The following is a 14703-nucleotide window of genomic DNA, read 5'->3' on the forward strand; positions in this document are numbered from 1 at the left end:
ACTCAATCCGCGTGCGAAATCTCCTCCCCTCCCCTCCCCCTACAGGGGCGGTACTCCCGGCTCCTGAGAGGTGGGGTCGCTATAAAGGGGTTGAGGTCACCGAGAAGGGGCGAAAGCGCGACGGGGCCTGAGCTGAAGGACAGATCCTCAAGTCTCAAGTCCCCGCGTCATCCCGCCTGTTCTCTCCCTCACCCCCGGGATCCAGAACCTCCACCCTTCTTCTAGGCTCGCTGGCTCGTGGCCAGGGAGCTCGCGCGCCGCCTCCGCCCCAAACGCAAACAGCTGTTCCCCGAGACGTCGCCGCCCTCAACTTTTGCCAACTAGTCTGCACGCACTTTGACCAGCGGAGCAACCCGGACCCGGAGGTTGGGGGCCGTTGGCGGAGTAAAAAAAAAAAAAAGTAAAACAGCTGGTTTCGAGGCTACGAGTTGCTGGGCTTCGCCTCCGAACTTTCCTGAGGCGGCGGAGCGGCCCCGCCCCGTCCCCGCGACGCCCGCGCGCTCGGGCCGCGCTCGTTCCCTCGTTCGGGAGCGCGTGGGCACGGGCGGCAGCGGCCCAAGTGGCGGCGACGAGTTGAGCCGAGGCAGCGGCCGGCGCTGGCGCTTGTCAGGTGAGTCACCGCGGTGCTTCTAGCAACGCTTCCCATATGGTCTAGCGGTTAGGATTCCTGGTTTTCACCCAGGCGGCCCGGGTTCGACTCCCGGTATGGGAACGGCATAGCGTTTTAATAAACCGGCACGGGGAGACTAACATTTTATTTCCAGTGGCTCCGGCTCTTCCCGCCCTGGTCTCCGGGTGAGTTTGTGCAAAACAAGCTTTAGTGTAGTTGTTAACGGCGCCGTGACCTGGGCTGCGGCTCCGGGAGCCACGAGGGCGGCGCGGGGCCGGCTGGAGCAGCGAGCGCGCTCGGGGTCTCTGTGCTCCCGCCTCGGGCTGGCGGGGCTGAGCCGTCGGGAAGGAGTTTCACTTTCCCCGGGGCTGCCCTACGGCCCCGGGCAGTCCTTTTCCAGGCGCTCGGGAGGTGATGATTAACTCGGGCCGCGCCTTATCTGCTCCCAGCGCCCCCCTCGGGCCCACACCCTCCTCGGCCGCCCCCTTGCGACTGTCCCAAGTGACGCGGGCGGGTCTGCCCCCTGTCCTCGGGCCCGGGAGCCCGCGCCCGGCTCGTCGCCCTCGTCATCGTCCCCCGGGGTTTACGGGAATCCCCACCCGCTCCCGACACAAAGCAGCCTCCCAGGGGGCGCGCGTCGAGGGCGGGCCGGAGGTCTCCGCGCGGCGGCGTGGCGGCCGGCGAGTCCCGGTGCCCGCGGGCAGGCTGTCCAGTACGCGCGGCTGCCGTCTCCGCCCGAGCGGCCGCGTGTCCACCCGGGCCTCCCGCAGCGGCCGGCCTGCGAGGTCATCCCGGCTGACGTCGGGGGCGCCGGTGCAGCTCCCCCAAACTCCCGCAGGCTCGAGAGCCACCGGCTTGAGTGCTTTTGCTTGGCAAGGCCTCTGGGAAAAGGAATCCTTTTTTTCTTTCTTTTTTTTTTTGTTTAATGTTTTCCCCCTCCTGTAGAGAAAAAAAATCACTATGATGAAGTGTCTTTAAAGAAGAAATTTGACTGTCCAAAGGGTCTAACGTTTTGAGCGGCGCTGATAGAAAATCCTGGGGTGGAGGTGGGGCTTGCAAGAGAGAAAATTGGCCGGAGACTGGCGAGGGGATGTTCTAACAAAGTTTCACTGTATTTTTAAAGATAGAAGCCCTGTGTTTATTACAAAGAAGGGGCAGCTGTGTCAGCAGCATGTGAGCTGTAAATGAAACAAAAGCATTATCTTAAATGGAAGCTGAAATTAGAAAATGGGGTGAGCTGTAATGTTTCGTCTATTAGGCCTCTGGGAGCAAATGAAGGAGGAAAAAGTGGCTCTTGTGGATGGGTTTCTGGTCAGTGCCATTAACAAGAGCAGAAGTTTTGGCTATTATGTGCGTCCCCAAACTGTTTTATAATTTTAATTGCACAGTGAGTTTTGAAATAATCTGTTAATGTGATCTGCGTGGTTCAGGATTAATTACTTTTACATCGTAAATAAACTTCCACGACTAAAATATTTCAAATCGTCTTCATTAATTCAAATATTTCAACATTTACTCTACACCAAGCACCCTCAGATGCTTTTGAAAGTTAACTGATGTTCAGGTTTTTCATGTTAGGAGGTTTGTGGATGGAATACTGAATGGAATCATATCTTGTCCCCGTGATTAGCAGTATGACCTTGTGTAGATCTTTCACATTCTTTGTGCCCTGGGTTTAGAGCCATAAATTCTTGATAATACATATCACTCACAAACTTCAGAAAGAGTTGCAAGAATTGTTGAGCAATTCTTGAGTAGCTAGTGAAAGTGGAAAATTTCGCTTAAAGAGTGGGATCGTGTCATTAGTAAGGAATATTTACTAAAGAATTAGGTCAGAATTTGGAAGGAAAGACGACTCTGCCTTAATCGCCTCTGGAGAGGGCTTAACTCTTGACTTTGCATTTTGTAATGACTTGGTATCTATTGTTCCAAACAATGCTAAAATGGGTGTGACTTTCAACTGAGCATCCAGTAGTGGCAAATAGCTTTACTCTTATGTACTTAAGGTATACTGAGGGGAGTAGTTTTGTGACGATGTCTCTGTCCAAGAGCAGACACATTTATTGTGTACCAGGCGGACAGGGTCAGGCAACATCTGAGTGCAGAAGTGCTACAGGAGCACAGAAAGGAGAAATCAGCTCTACTCTGGGGAGAGGGCAGAAAAAGAGACTTGGAGGAGAGAGTGTTTGTCCTGGACCTTGAAGAACTGGTTGGATTTCTCCTGGTGGGGGATGTGTATCATAAGGCTGGGGTGGAGGGGGGGACAAGTATGAGGCTGGCAAGTAGTCTGGTTGGGCAGGAGCACACAGTGCCTGGAGGGAGAGCCAAGGGAGATCAAGATGGAACCATAGAAGGGAATTTTAACTTGACTAGGTGACAGTTTCTTTTATCAAGGGAGTGGCATTTATGTCATTAGAGTTACAAAAACATTTTTGTCTCTTTGAAAGAACCAAACTTAGCAATAATATGCGAAAAATTCTTGTTTTCAAAGATTCAAATAGTATAGAAACATGTAGAATATTCTGTGCCCATAGTTTTTATGTTTAGCAGTTGAATATTGATTTTTAATTAATATAATGAAGAAAAGCAGTCAATTAATTAGAATTCAGTTTAAAAGAATGAAATCAAGGGGCTGGCCCCATGGATGAGTGGTTAAGTTCACACGCTCCGCTTGTGTGGCCCACAGGTTTCACTAGTTTGGATCCTGGGTGTGGACCTAGCACTGCTTATCAGGCCATGCTGAGGCAGTGTCCCATATAGCTCAACTAAGAGGACCTAAAATTAGAATATATAACTACATACTGGGGAGCTATGAGGAAAAGAAAAAAAAAAAGATTGGCAACAGATGTTAGCTCAGGGCCGATCTTAAAAAAAAAAAAAAGAATGAAGTCTAGGTTTAAATTATGAGAATGATCTGCAATGTTCTTATTTGCTTGCTTTATTGAAAATGACCTTAATATTCTAAGACAGAGCTGCTAGGTACTGTCCGTAAGGCATACACCTTAAATTGGTTAAGACTAGGTGATAAATGTGTGAGGATTAATTTATATGTTTGTGTCTTGTTACTCAAATGCCATTGGGGGCCAGCCCTGTGGCCGAGTGGTTAAGTTTGTGTGCTCTGCTTTGGTGGCCCAGGGTTTCGCCAGTTCGGATCCTAGGCGCAGACATGACAGTGCTCATCAAGCCATGCTGAGGCGGCATCCCACATGCCACAACTAGAAGGAACCACAACTAAAATATACAACTATGTACCATGGGGCTTTGGTGAGAAAAAGGAAAAATAAAATCTTTAAAAAAAAATAAATAAAAACACCATTGCTAGCATGTTTTAGGTGTTCTCTCTTGGGCCACAAAATAGAATGCTACTATTGCGTGCAATCAGAAGATATGTGACAGTTCATAAATGTTTGCATAGATGAACACCTGTATTTAAAGAAACATAAGGGATTAAAAAATGATGATGGCATTTTAAAATCCATAGACCTCACCATGGTCTCTGAGGCCCGTTGTTATCTGGCCTCTACTTACCTCCCCACCTTTGTCTCCTACCTTCTCTGCCTTTTCATTTTACTTCAGCCAAATTGGCTTCGTTTTTGTTCTTTGAACATGCCAAACTTGTTCTTTTCTCAGTTTTATTTCTTGCTGTTGCCACTTACTGGAATATTCCCCTTCCTGCTCTTCACATCTCAGGTCAATGTTACCTTCTCAGAGAGGTCTTTTCTGACCTCCCTGGCTATGGACTCCCTTTTCTTCTGGTTACTTTACCCTGTTTTATTTTCTCATTATCTGAAATTAAGATGTTTATTTCTCGTCTTATTCCACTAGAAGTTCCATGAGGGTAAGGATATTGTATGGTGTGTTCTTGTTCTATAAGATTCAAACAATAGTAAAGAAGTTGAAACTCTCATCATTGCTGGTGGAAATGTAAAATGGTGCAGTCGTTTTGGAAAAAAGTTTGGCAGTTCTCTCAAAATGTTAAACATAGAGTTATCATATGACCCAGCAGTTCCACTCGTAGGTACATATCTAAGAGAAATTAAATCCTATGTCCACACAAAAACTTGTACACAGATATTTATAGTAGCATTATTCATAAGCAGAAAGTGGAAACAATCCAAATGTCCGTCAACTGATGAAGAATTAATAAAATGTGATGTATCCTTACAATCAAGTATTATTTGGCAATAAAAAGGAGTGAAGTACTGATACATACCACAACATGGATCAATCTGAGGAACATTATGCTAAGGGAAAGAAGCCAGGCTCAAAAGACTACATTTTGTATGATTCTGTTTGTATGAAATGTCCAGAATAGGCAAATCTGTAGAGAAAGAAGATAGATTATGTTTGGCTAGGAATGGAGAGGGGCAGATACAGGAGGTGGGGAGGAAATGCTGATGTAGGTACAATGTTTCTTTTTAGGGTGATTAAAATATTCTAAATTAGATTATGATGATGGTTGTATACCTGTAAATATACTAAAAAAATGAATTCTCCTCTTTGAATGGGTGAACTTTATGGTATGTAAATTATATCAACAAAACTGTTAAAAAAAGATTGAAGCAATAAAAAGCATATAGAATATTTTGTCTCTACATTTTACATTTATCGTTTGGATGTTAAATGTTTAAAAATAATGATGGAATAATTTAACACTGCAACTCTGGCTCCTAGATAGTCCAGGAATATAGCAAGTCCTCAGTAAATGACTGATGGAGGTTAAGGTATACAGATAATTATGATACAATGCACAGTGTGATAAATGCTCAGAGGGGATTAAGCCACGGGTCATAAGGGTTTGAAGGTCTGCACAATATTACATCTGGATTTGTGTAAAGGGGATGGGGAGAGGCCTCGAGGAGGCAGCATTTCAGATGGGCCTTGAAGGCTGGTGAGGCTTTTGCTGGTGATAATGATGTTGTGGGAGGCAAGGCATTAAGAAGAAAGCAAGCAGGAGCAGACGCACATTAACAGTGGCTAGCACATTTTGGCTGAATTGAGGGTACAAGTAGGATAGGAGTGGGAAATAACGCTGCAAAAATAGATTAGGGTCTGAGCAGACAATGTCAGTGCTGCCAGATCTCCTCTTGTGTCTTTTATCATCCCCCCAACCCCTAATGTGCTTCCTCCAGTGGCCCATGCTTGGGAAGAACTTTATCCTTTACCTGCAGAAAGCTGGAAGAGCCTGGGGGCTTATCCCTCTCCCTCTAACAGCTCTCCACCCAACACTGTCCAGTCAGGAAATAATTTTGGAGCAGGGACTTTGTCTTGTTCCCTTCTGTATCGTCAGCGCTTGGAGCAGTGCTTGGTACTCGGTGAGCATTCGGAAAATATTTGAATGAATGAATGAAGTTGAAGGTCTATTTCAAGTGAAGTTTATTTTACAAATCCCCTTGACTCATGCAGAACATATAGATAGGAGATTTTGGAAGGTTCTGATTGTGAAGTTGCTTGAATTTGGGATAAGGATTTTACTTAGCTAGGAGAAGGGATTTCTGGTTATATGATGTGTTTTTTGTTTATTTGTTTCTTTGTTTTGTTTTATTTTGAGGAAGGTTAGCCCTGAGCTAACATTTGCCACCAATCCTCCTCTTTTTGCTGTGGAAGATTGGCCCTGAGCTAACATCTGTGCCCATCTTCCTCTATTTTATATGTGGGACGCCTGCCACAGCATGAGTTAATAAGTAGTGTGTAGGTCTGTGCCTGGGATCCGAGCAGACAAACCCTGGGCCATCAAAGCGGAGCGCAAGAACTTAACCGCTACCCCACTTGGTTGGCCCCTGATGAGTGTTTTTTTTTTTTTTTTAAGATTTTATTATGTTTTTCATTTTTCTCCCCAAAGCCCCCCAGTACATAGTTGTATATTCTTTGTTGTGGGTCCTTCTAGTTGTGGCATGTGGGACGCTGCCTCAGCGTGGCTTGATGAGCAGTGCCATGTCTATGCCCAGGATTTGAACCAACGAAACACTGGGCCGCCTGCAGCGGAGCACGCGAACTTAACCACTCGGCCACGGGGCCAGCCCCTGATGAGTGTTTTAATGAAATTAATTTGGTAGTAGAGTGCAGGATGAACTGGAGGATGGAAGGATTGTGTGTTTGGTGTCCACTCCCATTTTCCCGTTCCTGTTCCTGCTCCCACTCTCCCTGGGTTAGGCCTTGACCAAGGACTGGGGTCTCCTGCAGTACAGTAATAAGCTAACAGCTCTCCTTGCCTCTAGTCTCTCCCTGAATCAGGTGGCGGCAGCAGAATAGAAAGGATCAGATAAAAGAGGTGTTGTATATTGAAGGAAAAATTTAAGATGTCAAGAAGTAAATATTGTTAAAAGAAATAAGGAAGTTATGGAGCATAGATTTTTTTGCAGGAAGAGGACAGGGAATTTTTGCCACTGGGGTTGGTCAAACAGTACATTGTTATTGGCCACCTGTATGTATATGTGTGTATGGCTTTTTGAACACGGAAATTCTATGTTGAATCCAGAGACAAAGTTAAGATGGTGAGACTGCCACCCTGTGGACAACATAACTTAGAACTAAAACCCTCAAGAATTATAATGAACATTCATTTGAAATTCACTGTTTTAGTACTGATTATGATTCTTCTATGCTGGTGTATGTGGTTATACTCATTAAACAGAGAGTTGAAATTAGTTTGCCTTCTGAACTTTTTCTGAGGCTTTTAAATAAACAGAATCTCAAATACAATCAATAGCTTAAAAAGTTGCAGAGAAATTCAAGAATGCCTTTTAGATGGCATATTTCTTTGCTTTAGAAATTTCATATCAAGTAGTGTGTTTGTTAAAACATTGTGGCATGTAGTCCTGTTGTAAAATGGTCTTTTGTCCCTTCTATTGTACTAATTTTTTTATCCTATTCTATAATACATATGATATTGTCTTTGAGAGTTCTATTTCTTGAGAAGTATGTGAACCCCCCCCCCGCCCTTTTTTGGTCTTAAGTGAAAGTGGCCTTCCCTTCCCATTTTTTGTATAGTTGAATTTTGTTAGAAATTCCCCATGCTTTGATGAATTGCCTTAATTGTGTTTAGGTAAACAATTTGGATTTTATTATGTTATTTAGAAGGGCAGTCTGCTCACAAATTAAACTCGTAAACTAGCTTGAACCAAAATGAAATGGTGATTGTGAAAGACTTACTTGGTCTCTGCAACTCAGGAAATGGTTTCATCTTGAACTCTGCAAAATAAAACTTCCCAGCAGATGAGCGGTGTACAGACTAATGTCGTAAGTGGTGTGCACACTTGTATCCCCTGAGGTGTCAGGAGGGGTGGGGTAGCCATTTAGTGCTTGAAATTTGTGCTACCAGTAAAGCAGAAGTGGGCTGAAGCAGCTTTCTGAGGTTGGCAAATGTGCGTTCTTTCTGAATCTGATATTGAGGCTAAGGGAGATAATGGAGGAAGTATCAACTAAACCCCTAGCCCCTTAAGTTGCCTGATTCTGCACCTTAGGGACCTTACATTTTGGTAATAGAGACATTCAGTTATAATGTTAATAATTTTAAATATTTCTCTGAGTTTGTTTTTCTCAAAAGTGTAGCATGACAGACATGATAATATACTTTAAATGTTTGGTTTTATTTAACCTTTTCAAAGTAAATGTTTAGGATTGTGGGTGACTTTTCTAAATTATTTTTGGCTATATTTATATCTTACACAGTTGATGTATACTGTGTAATTTTAAGCGAGGTAGACTATGAATGATGAAAATGCACATGTTTATCTGGGTCCATGAGGTCCCTGCCATATGAAAAACAGCATTATTTAGATATTGTTTAAGGAAAGTAACTTTCAAAATACTTCATGGTCTGTTTGCTCCTTTCCTAAGTATTCGGACAAAGAGCCAATAAAGTTAGAGATGTATTTGTTTTCTGACTTTCTTGAATGATTTCATTATCATACTGTTTTTAAAACTGTGACATTGAACTTACATAAAGAAATTTTTAGTTTATTATTTAACGTACACTTAAGAAACTTTATCACACAGTATCTGCCTTTTTATGCTAGAATGGTGACTGTTTTAGGATTAATGCTGGTTAGCATTCCCTTTTACTTTTCACAACTGGGTTCCTTTTCACAAATTTAAGTATAGAGCATTTTGGTCTTTGAAAAGTAATTCCAGCATAGATGACTTGAATTTTGATAAAGCAATAACAACTGTTTCATAAGTTTTGTGTATTGTGTGTGTGCGCACAAATTTTAATAGATCTTTTATTTTTGAATGCAAATTATTCACTATTAAATAAAAAATATGTTTGATTTAAGACCTTTTTTATTGCTTTATTTTAGATCTCTAGGAAGGTGCTTAGCTAGTGACTTCTAGATCCAGAGAGTCCTTCTAGATAGTCTTAAAATTTTATTTGTTATTTAATCTTTTAATTTAGTTAAAGTTTCTTTTGGATTCAAAATCCCAAGTCCAGGATACATTTCTTATTTAGGATGTGTTGATATATTGCTTTATGTGAAGCTTTTTATCTGTTTCCAGGTTTAATTAAGCATTTAATTCAAGCTTTCTAGGTTGTAATGGGATTTGTTTTGTCCTAGCTTTCCTAACATCTGTGTTTATCACTGATACCCTCTTATGCTGAGGGACACAGATGATCCTATTAACTGGAAAGGGTGGGGCCCTGCCACTCAGTCACCCACTGAGAAGAGCAGGCACTGACTCAGTTGCAGGAGTTGAAGTAAAAAGGGAGAGTATGATAGGAAGGGATTGACAGGCAAAGTCCCAGCACACAGGTGGGGCTGCGGTGAGGGAAGTATCCTGATGGAAGGCAGAACATAGGCTTGAGGAATTCGAAACTCCAAGCAGGCAGTTGACATGAGGGAATTTCAGATATGAGTGGGAATGCTTTTCCTTTATTTGTTCTCCTCTGGGTTTTTTTTTTGCCATTTCACATGAACCACAATTTTACTGTTCCTTAAAATCCTGCTTTGAAAGGCTGTTTCTTCTTTTCCATTTTCAATACTTTCTAGAATGTCTTTTGTTAGTTTATGGACCATATTTTAAAAGGGTTTTTTACCACATGTTTGTAGGAAGAAAGAAAGTGCATGAAGTTTATATGAAAGCAAATCCACCACCTCATATTCATTAGGAGGCTACTATTAAAAAACCCAGAAAATAACAAGTGTTGGCGAGGATGTGGAGAAATTGGAGCCCTTGTGTACTGTTCGAGGGAGTGTCAAATGCTGCGACCACTATGGAAAACAGTATGGCAGTTCCTGAAAAAATTAGAAGTAGAATTACCGTCTGATCCAGCAACTCCATTTCTGGCTATATACCTAAAAGAATTAAAGGCAGAGTCTCAAAGTGGTATTTGTACACCCATTTCATAGTGTCATTATTCACTAGAGCCAGAAGTAACCCAGGTGTCCGTTAATGGCTAAATGGATTAACAAAATATGGTATATTCTTAAGTGGAATATTTTTCAGCCTTAAAAGGGAAAGAAATTCTGGGGCTGGCCCAGTGGCACCGCGGTTGGGTACGCACATTCCACTTTGGTGGCCCGGCGTTTGCCGTTTCGGATCCCGGGTGTGGACATGGCACCGCTTGGCAAGCCATGCTGTGACTGGCGTCCCACATATAAAGTAGAGGAAGATGGGCACGGATGTTAGCTCAGGGCCAGTCTTCTTCAGCAAAAAGAGGAGGATTGGCAGCAGGTGTTAGCTCAGGGCTAATCTTCCTCAAAAAAAAAAAAAAAGGAAGGAAATTCTGATACATGCTACATCATGGGTGAACCTGGAAGACATTATGCGAAATGAAATAAGCCAGTCACAAAAAGACATACTGCATGATTCCACTTATATGCGGTACCTAGAGTAATCCAAGTCATAGAGTCAGAAGTAGAATGGCGATTGCCAGGGTTTGAGGGGAGGGGAAATGGGGAGTTGTTTGATGGGTATAGAGTTTCAGTTTAGCAAGATGATAAGAGTTCTGGAGATTGGTTGCACAACATTATGAATGTACTTATTACTGCTGTACTGTACACTTAAAAATGGTTAAGATAGTAAATTTTATGTTATGTGTATTCCACCACAATTTTTTAAAAAGGCAAATTTGAATTTATATTTGGATATGCAAATTGTAAGAATGTAAAAAGCATATGTAATGAGATTGAAGTAACTAATTTGTATTCAGGTGTTAGGTGCTGGGGGTATAACAATGAAAAAAGCAGACAAGATCCTCATGAAGCTTACAGTTTAGTGGGGAAGACAGACATTGTGAACAAGTAAACAGTGTGTTGAGTGTTATGTACATGCATGACAGGGTGACCCCCACAGAGTAGGTGGAAAGGGCTATATTGAAAATGCTTCCCTAAGGAAATGACACGTAAATAGAGACTAGAAGGGTGAGTAAACATTGGCTAGGAGAGAAAGGAATGGAAAGGGAGGGGAGGCTGAGGAAGTAGCATTTTGCAAATGCTCCGAAGCAGGAAAGAAGGGAATACTTTGGGAAATGAAAGAAAGTCCTGAGGGCTGTATCGTAGTGCAGTGTGATGGGAGATGAGGATGGTAAGTTTCAGGTCGTATGAAGCATTATAGGCCCAAGTTAACGATTTTGAATTTAATCTGAAGCAGAATGGGCAGACCTTCGTGAGTTTTAAGCCAGAGAGTATGGAAGTGGAATGGAGTGGAAGTAAGGAGAAAAGTTATGTATCTTTTTGTACACTGTGGCCTTTAACTATAAATTATCTACTTGATCTGGTGCTTGAATGTCAGAGGGAAAAATGGTTCTATGACATTTAGTTAGAGGATATATGGGTTGCCAAAGCGGCCGGTTAATGTGGTAAAATGTATTTCAAGGGTGAATTTAAGGGAATTGTCAAGGGTAATTGAGCAGAGGTGAGTTTTATTTGTTTACTCTGACTTAATAGTTGAAACCCTAGAAATGGGAATTTGCTCAGGGAGAGTCTGGAGTGAGAAGAAGGCTTTCAACTGAACCTTGAAGACCTCCAGTGTTGAGTGGTGAGGTAGAGGAGGTGGGGCAGAGAAGACTGAGGAAAGTAGTCCAGAATTGGGGGAAAACCAGAAGGGAGCATTTATTAGGTCTAACAAAACAAGTTCTGAAAGTGTTAATTGGGTTTAGCACTGTGTGGTCATTGACTTTAGTTAGAACAGATTCAGTGGCAGAATAGGGGCAGGATTAGATTAGATTAGAATGAGTCAAAGAATGAGTGGGAAATGAAGAAATGGATTATAGACAAATCTTTGAGAAAGTTTGTCTGTGAAGGGAGTGAGAAAGAATGGTTGATGTGGTTGGGGGGGGGTGTGTGACATTTGGGGTGTCAAATCATAGAGTTTGGCGTTTTTTTAAGGTAAAGCCTGAATTTAAAAAATACCTTGTTTAGGGGCTGGCCCCGTGGCTGAGTGGTTAAGTTTGCACGCTCTGCTGCAGGCGGCCCAATGTTTCGTTGGTTCGAATCCTGGGCACGGACAGGGCACTGCTCATCGAGCCATGCTGAGGCGGCATCCCACATGCCACAACTAGAAGGACCTACGACTAAAAATACACAACTGTGTACTGGGGGGCTTTGGGAGAGAAAAAGGAAAAATAAAATCTTTAAAAAAAACCCAAAAACCTTGTTTAGAGCTATGAAATATTTGAAAAATATATTACACACCTTGCTGATTCCCTAAATAGTATGTGCTAAACACAAATATGACCTTGCCACTGACTTAATCTAGATATGGTATTCTGGGACCATATACATACAGGTGCAGTCAGGCTTGTTGAGGTACGAAGGTCTGTTTGTCACTATACTAATTTCTGGTCATCTGGGCAGTAAAAAATAGAGAATTCTGGGTCCACTTAAGACCTACTAAATTTGAATCTTAGGTGTAGGACTCAGGAGCATGTGCATGTAGGACTCAGGAGTGTGTGTGGGCGTGTGTGCATGCGCACGTGCATGTGTCCTGAGTGCCTGTTTAGATGATTCTCATGCGTCTGTTCTGTGGACTGGCTTTGGAGAATTATTGCCCTAAAAATGCTCTACTTTGAAGTCTTCTGAATGCACTTTAATAGCTCTATCATGAGGATTAAATGAGATATGTATGTCAAGCACTTAGCAAGGGAAGATCTTCAAAACTTTATCTGCCTGTATGATTGAGGTAGTGGTAAAGGTTTTTTGTTTTTTAGGGTGAAACTAGCTTGATCATTTTTCCTGATTATAAAAGTGATACATGTTCAGGATAAGTACTTCTCTAGCTGCTTGCTTTCTTTCTTTTTCTTTTTATTGAGGTAACATTGGTTTATAACGTTATGTAAATTTCAGGCGTACGTCCTTATATTTCGATTTCTGTATAGATTACGTCGTGTTCACCACCCAAAGACTAATTACAGTCCATCACTACACACATATGTCTAATCACCCCTTTCGTCCTCCTTCCTCCCTGCACTCTGAGAGCAGAGGTGCTTCGTCCTACCACATTGCCTTTGTTTGCTCGATAACTTCCTCTGCTAATAGTATTCCTCCCCAGCCTCTTTGTATGGCTGGCTCCTTATCGTTCAGGTCTCACAGCAGCTGTCACGTTTTCAGAGAGGCCATCCCTATCTAAAGTAGGTTTCCTTGGTCACCCTTCATGTCACTTTGTTGATTTCCTTCCTACATGGGCAGGGACTATGCCTCAATTGTTTACCTGGGTCTACAGGTGGTCTGGCCGTATCCTGAGTCTACAGAACAGTGCCAGGCACATAGAAGCAACTTAAATACCGAATAATGAAGAGAAATAATACAAAACATAAAAATCTTACTAGCCACTATAAGTACTGTTAACTTTTAGTTGACCGTTACTTCAGATATTGTGATGTGGACCAGACATGTACAAATGTTGATTGTGCGGTCACATGTACTGTTTGTAACTTGCATATTTCACTTAAATGTATTGTGGAGATTTTTGCATGTCTATACTACTTCGTATAGATAATCATTCTTAACAACTGAATAATATGATATGTTCCATATAATGAGATTTGGTTTCTGTAATATCTGATTTATGTAACAGTTTGTTTCCATCTTTTTACTGTTTTGAACAATAGTGCTGAATGTCTTTCTGTGTCTTTGCATGTGTATTTATTTTGTTAGAATAAATTCCTAGAACTGAAACTGCCCCATGAAAGATACGTTAAGGCTTTTTTTGATTGTGAAATTGCCTTCTGGAATGAATTCTTTTACTCTCATGAGTAGAGTGTGAGACCATTTATTTCCCCTACACCCTCTCTAATTATTTTACTCTTTACTATCTTAATAGGTGAAAAATGGTACCGTTTTTCTGCTCTGAGGTTGTGAGAATTAACATTGTTGAACATCTCTTCTGTTTAGCCACGTTTCTTTTGTGAAGTGCCTGTTCCTGTCCAGTGCCCGTTTTTCTATTAGTGTTTGATTCAATTAATAGTGTTTTTTTCTCCCACATTTTATTATGAAAGTTTTTAAACACACAGCAAATTTGAAATTTTTTAATGAACTCATATACTCGCCACCATGATTTTACCATTAACATTTTATGATATTTGGTTTATCATACATTTATCCTTCTATCCAAAGTAAGTTGCAGGCTGTATTACATGTCTATCTAAATATTTTAACATGCTTATTATTGATTATAGTTTCAATATTTGTTTAGTTTTTTTTCTTTTGAGGTAAAATTTACTTAAAGTTAAATACATGAATCTTTTTTACTTTAAACATTTTACTTTAACTTAAAACAGAATTACATGTTCGTTGGTCAGTCTTTTGATGAAGAGGCCAAGGCTTTTTTCTTTGAGAATAAGCTGACTGTTGCAGTTCTATGTTTTTGTCTTTCTTACACACCCACAATATATGGCCTAAGATTTCTAGTTTTGGTTTTTTAAGTGGAGCAAGAACTTTATTTTTCATAAAGCATTTGCTGAGTTTCAATAAATGTATTCGCCTGTGTAAGTCAAACTGAAGACTAGGTTTGCTATTTTTTTTCCTTTAGGATTTTTTGTCATATCTTCCTCCTAGTTTGTCCTTTGCCTTTGTTTTGGTTATGGTGCTTTTAAATTTTTACGTAGTCAGAGGTCATCCTTTTCCTTATCTTTTTTCTGCCATTTGTGTCATACA

General features: G+C 41.6%; 1 protein-coding gene and 1 non-coding gene across 5 annotated transcripts in view; both read left to right on the forward strand.

Annotated features, from left to right (window-relative positions):
- The first annotated feature begins 43 nt into the window (after positions 1–43).
- ELF1 (E74 like ETS transcription factor 1) overlaps positions 44–14703 on the forward strand; it is a 108447-nt gene continuing 93787 nt past the window's right edge. Inside the window, exon 1 of one of the 4 annotated variants that reach the window (XM_023621662.2) lies at positions 44–610. The gene's annotated coding sequence lies outside the window, so the exon portion shown is untranslated. Of the gene's footprint in view, positions 796–14703 lie in introns of all 4 variants that reach the window. The other 3 variants (XM_023621664.2, XM_070239839.1, XM_070239845.1) reach the window with 3 other exon arrangements.
- TRNAE-UUC (transfer RNA glutamic acid (anticodon UUC)) lies at positions 641–712 on the forward strand. The gene has a single exon. It is a non-coding gene; the product is annotated as a tRNA-Glu (tRNA).

The sequence above is a fragment of the Equus caballus genome, chromosome 17, assembly GCF_041296265.1.
Source record: "Equus caballus isolate H_3958 breed thoroughbred chromosome 17, TB-T2T, whole genome shotgun sequence".
NCBI classification, from domain to species: Eukaryota; Metazoa; Chordata; class Mammalia; order Perissodactyla; family Equidae; genus Equus; species Equus caballus.